This window comes from Mycteria americana, chromosome 19 (genome assembly GCF_035582795.1).
Source record: "Mycteria americana isolate JAX WOST 10 ecotype Jacksonville Zoo and Gardens chromosome 19, USCA_MyAme_1.0, whole genome shotgun sequence".
NCBI lineage: Eukaryota > Metazoa > Chordata > Aves > Ciconiiformes > Ciconiidae > Mycteria > Mycteria americana.
In genome coordinates, this window is record NC_134383.1 from 8,425,969 (window position 1) to 8,431,968 (window position 6,000).

Consider the following 6,000-nt stretch of genomic DNA (forward strand, 5'->3'; position numbering starts at 1 on the left):
GATGTAAGACTTCAAACAGAGCAAATCCTGCAACGTTCAGAAAATAATAAAATGGGATATGAAGTCACTTTTAAAATTAAAAAAAAATCCCATCCCAGCAAGAGGAGATGCCTCGAAAGGCCCCGAAAGGCCCCAGCTGGTGGGAGGTGGAGGAGCAAAAGCATTTCCCATGGTGGGACGAGTCCGACCTCAACTGGGAAGCACTTGGAGAAGGTGGATGGAGGAAGACGGGGTGTCTCCATCATCATCCGTTATGGTTCAAAACGCCCCTGAGTGGGAGGAAGTTGGTTTTGATGACTTTTTATACTAAATGCAATTCTAATTCAGTCCGGTCAATTCGTACATCAGTACAAATAAGGCTTTTTGATACTTGGATCTCCAAAGTTAAAGCAACTGCAGGGGGATTTTGCTAAAAAACCCTAAAAAAAAAAGTCCTATAATTGTCTTCCGGGGATGCTTAAATGTCAACATGCCCACATAGGGTGACATTTCCCAATGGATCAAAGACCCTGGGTGATATCATGACAAAATCTGACCCAGCCAAGGAGAGAAACCTCCTGATAGACTTAAATTGGGTTGTAGAGTCCTCCCTAGGTGCTGCAAGTGATGGAGCAGAGGCAAAGCTAAAGGAAGGAGGAAAAGAGCCGATGGCAAATGAATATAAGAAGGTTGAGGGGAAAAAGAAAGGCAAGAACAGGGTCTGGGGAGATGCTAAAAATTAAAATTTGCTTTTATAATGGCATTCCCAAAGGTGCTAAAGCCCATGGTGAGATGTTTTTCCAAGAAACTTCTATTTCCTATATGTTTCTCCAAGAAATGCTATTTCCAATCAAGCTTATCCTTAAAAGAGTACGAATATGGGACCACCTTGTGTCATTGCTTCTGGAAACCTCTCACCTTTACCCATGTCAACCTCTTCCTCCTTCCAACCTAAGAGTTTTTAGGCGAGAAACCAAGGAGTCATCGATAATAAAACCCTCGACACTTCACTTTAAGTGGCTCATCATCATTAGTTCTTTTGGTATTCCTCGTAATGGCATTAATCACCGGCCGCTCATTAGACTTTAATGTGCCCGTAATATGTTCATCCGTAGTAATTCAATCGCAATTGAGCGGTTGATAATGTCTCCTTATTGGAAAGGGTTGGGCGACGGCAACGTCCATCCGTGGTGGGATGTCGGGTGACCGGGAGCAACCAACATCTGCTGAAATGGCCCGAATTTGTCACTGCAGTCCCCAAGACTTTCAGGAAGGGGTTTTTTTTTTGCAGCCAAGCCTGTTTGCAGTTTTAATTATGGTTTTATTCTCTGCTCCTTGCAACACCTTGCTCTTGCCCTTTTTCATTTGACATATATCGATTTTTGTCCCCTGTTCCTTGGGCGGTAGCTTGGAAATGATGTGGCTGTTGTTGTTGTTGTTGGCTTTTTTTTTTTTAAATTAAATTGCCTTCCTTATTTGTCTGTGGCGGCAGAGAAATTAGTCATGGTGGGAGCCGTCTGGGCCTGGAGCAGCAAGGTCAAAGTGCCGCGTGGCTCCTGGGAGCCTCCTTCAACAGTCACAGCGTTGCCCTTAAGATCTCCTCTCTCCAAGTCCTGAGCATGTGCGATGTGGCTTTTACATCCCAAAATTAAATTTTGGATTTTCACACACCTCAGGGTCATGGGTAAAAAGGATGTTCTTGTGTATCCGGCCATCATAGCGCTCGATCAACTCATGGCATCATCCTACCACCTGTGGACAACCCAAGGATGGAGATCACCCAGCTCTCAGGGACTTTCCCGGGCTGCACTGACCTCCCTGGCCAGGCATTTCTCCTCACCTCCAACCTGATTTTTTGATTGCTGGTGGATGGCAAAAAAAATAGGTGATGAGTCCTTTCTGCTGCATCATGACTCCATGGTCCTTCCAAAACCAGGCAGTGGTTGCCCCGTGTTCTCCAAGGGCACCATTTTCTTTCAGCCCTGGGGTTTTGGTCTTGGATCCGGGGAGCTTTACATCCCAAAGGATGCATAAAACTTATTTTGCTTTCCTTTGCCTGTGGAGGAGACATTATGTAGCGCTTTCGTTTTCTCAGGTCCATCAGCAAGTCTCTGAGATAACTCCAGCAGCCAAGGGTATGAATCATTTAGGTGGTATTTAAGATCCTTTTGGGTAACCTGTGCAAAAAAAAAATATTAAAAGGCGGCTAATCAAATGGCTTTGAGGGCTGTAAAAAAGCAGAATTCAATCCCTGCAAACTTTCCTAGATGTAATTTCAGGAGAGATCAAAGATGACACTAACCTAAGGAAGTAAAGCTACTCAAAATTCAAAGTTTATAGTCCATCTGTCTCTTTGCTTCAGGGAGCCGGTATTAAAATTTATTGCTAAATAAAACAAATAAGCCTAGGAAAAGTCGGCGTCGAAATCTGCATACTCGTAAGAGAATTAACAGAGCTCTCTTGTTATGATGGCTGCTTCTCAATTTGCATCTTTAAAGAGTTGTGACCATCTCTCCGCTTCTCCCTTCGCCGGCTCCTCTGAAGCCGGGCCGGTGCCGGCGGTTGGCGCCGTGCTTGCGTCGCTTGGTGAAGAGACGCTGCGGAGGAAGGTTGAACTCCCGTCGTGGACTGAACCGAAACGAAGATGGGGAAGGGATGCTGAAGCCCAGCCAAGGTGAAGAAACATCTCAGGTGGAGCCAGAATTTAAAAGGGCAGGATTCAGCATCTCCACGTCGCTTTTGCCGGCTGTCTGGTACCCAACTACCGCGCATATCCAAATTAAAAAGAAGTTGGGGGGTGGTTTATTGCATTCCCTGGCTTACCCCATTAATCAACCCTAGTTTTTATTGTCACAGTATTTGTACAAGGTGTAGTTTTGTGATTATTTAGATTTTTTTATTCCCCCCCGTGCGTATCCCTCCAGCCCATCTCTATCTCAACTGGCCGATATCGCCTCCGGAAAACAGACTCCAAATCTTGCCCAAGTGCTGGAGGTAAGTTGCTTTAAACCTCCAGATCCTCCTTTTTGGTTTTTTTTTTTGTTGTTTATCCTGGAAATGCTTGGGAAAGGATCAGTCAATCGGATGCTCGCAGTAACTTTGCATGGGAGAGCCTGAAGGAGCAGCAAGAACCAGCCGCGGACTTATTATGCCTTGAAATTAAACATTTAAAAGGAGTAAGTTGGCAGCAGGGATTTTCTAATCAAAATATATATAACCTGCCATTATCCAGCATTTTTCCTCTGGAAGGACCCCAAAGTGCTTTCCTGGCTCCACGAGCCATCATTAACCCCCGCTCAGCCGATGTGGGGAGGGGAGAAATCCCAGTTTTTCAGGTATTTTCCCACTCGATCCTGGCTGCTTCGTGGAGGCAACAACAGGGAAAAATCCTTTCTTTTGGCTTTAGCTTTCTTTATTATCGATCCATCAATCCCGTACAAGAAATAAGCTTTTATCTTATTTAATCTTGCATGGGGAAACCTCCGGGAATATCGAGCCATCCCGGCATCGCTCACTTATTCTTAATACATCCTGCTTGTGCCTATGGATTATCGATAAAGCCTTTAATTATATTCTCCCGTGTATATCTATTAATAGCTGTCAAATCTGTGTAGCGTTACTTGCTCTTGTTTGTGTGTCTGAGACTATTTCAAATGCGCGGTGGCTTCAAAAATAATGCTGTCGCCTCGGTGCCGTAAATCTTTTGGGGTTCAGTCTCTTAATATTCCCCGGAAAATCATGTGCAGAGGCAAAGATAAACTTATTTAAGAAGAGGAGTTGCCTTGTGGGTATCCGAAGTACCGCAAACCGAGGGAAATCAGCTTTAGTAGAAATCCTCCATGAACTAAAGAGTTAAAATTTGGGGAATCCCTTAACTTCAGCCGGGATTTGGTGCAGGCATCATTGGGTTTGGAAAGAAAAATCTCCGTGTGTCCGGTCCCGGGTTAATTCTGTTGCTTTTAAGGTTGCGTTGGATGACGCTGATTTTTTTCCTCTCTTCTTGAAACTCATAACTGGAGAAGGTTTTGAAAGATGTGAGAAATTACCCGTATCCTAAATGTCTTCTAAAAATCCAACACAAATTTTAATGGGTGATTTGTATCAAGCATCGTCCCCCGATCGCAGCGCGGTGCCCGGGCAGGAGGGACGAAGGGCTGGTGGGTACCACCAACGTCTGCGCTGGGACAGTTTGAAGCAGCAGCTGATCCGAAACAAGTCCTAAATTTTCCATAGGGATCCCTTTTTAGCATCCTTTAACTCCTGAGGGGATCGGACATCCTCCCAGGCAGCGAGCTTGCCATTCGGAGGAGATACCTTACCCCTCCAACCCATCGCAGTGCTTAAGCTGGGCTCAGCCGCAAAGCTCGGCCGCAGGAGCCCGGCCCCGGCCGTGGCTGCATCCTAAAACCCCCGTCTTGTTTTTAACATCTATCGTTTAATAATTTACTCGGCTTCGCTCTTATGTATTTTCCAGAGTATCCCGTCACAGTTTTCTTAGAGAAATCCGACACGAGCAATAATGCAATCTTGGAAAGAGAATTGAATTATTTATGGAGGAGCAGTCAAACGACGGAGCCTAAACCGCTATATTTTATGTAATTTGTTTTCTCCCGAAGCCTGTTATGTAAAAATGTAAATATTGCCGGTTATATATGTCGCCGCTCTTGCCAAATGTTTAATATTTTAGCAAACTCGCTCCGAGTACTCATCACTTTTGAGAAGGAACCGTCCTTGTGCTCTTGAATAAGCGCTGATTAGTTCGCGGTAATTATATATTTACGACACCGACTTTGAGTGTGCAGAAATACATCCCTCCGAGATGCCCGCGCCCCAGCTTTGGGGCAGGTAAACGCCACAACCCCCAAATTTTGGGGCACCCCTGAGTGAAGAGGGTTTAATTTCCGGGAGGTTTTCCAACGGTCCGTGCCCCGGCTTGGGATAGGGATGTGGAATAAGGTGTTTGATGGAGGGTTTTGTGGTTTTGGGGGTTTGGACATCTCTTCCAGCTGGGTACCACCTGCATCCCTGGGTTGCAGGCACTGGGGAGTGGTCCAGGGTGGGGAGAAGCGGGTTGGTAGCCACCGGAGCCCCCATGGGAGCCGAGCTTTGCATCCGGGCAGGGATGCTGCCGAGCATCCCCGCTCCTCCAGATCGGGGGGGCTCGGGGCTGGCAGGATGAGATCCGATCGAAAAAAGACCGTCCAGGGGTGACCTGTTACAGCAGAAAGATGCTTTTCCGGGGGAAAAGAACCCCAAGATTGAGCGCAGGAGACTTTTAATTTACCGCTGACAAAAATACAGCACGACCCTATGGCTAGATGTTGAAGCGGAGCCGATTCAACAGGGAAATCAGGCCCCGTTTTTTTTAAGCAGGGATGATAATTAACCTCCAGAAAAACTTTCCAGGGAAGAGGCATCTTTTGCATTTGCAGAGGAAAAATCCAGGCCTGGATACTTTCCTGGAGGATGAGCGCGAGTTTCCAAAACGGGCGGAGGAATCGCTTTGGCGATCGGCAACAGAAATCGGGGAAGAGGAACGAGATGCTCGAGGAGCGAACGTGGGATGCTCGAGGAATGAACTTGGGATGCTCAAGGAATGAACTTGGGATGCTCGAGGAGTGAACGCGGGATGCTCGAGGAATGAACTTGGGATGCTCGAGGAGCGAACGCGGGATGCTCAAGGAATGAACTTGGGATGCTCGAGGAGTGAACGCGGGATGCTCGAGGAATGAACTTGGGATGCTCAAGGAATGAACTTGGGATGCTCGAGGAGCGAACGCGGGATGCTCGAGGAATGAACTTGGGATGCTCAAGGGGCGAACGCGGGATGCTCGAGGAATGAACTTGGGATGCTCGAGGAGCAAACGCGGGATGCTCAAGGAATGAACTTGGGATGCTCAAGGAATGAACTTGGGATGCTCGAGGAGCGAACGCGGGATGCTCGAGGAATGAACTTGGGATGCTCAAGGGGCGAACGTGGGATGCTTGAGGAGTGAACGCGGGATGCTCGAGGAGCGAACG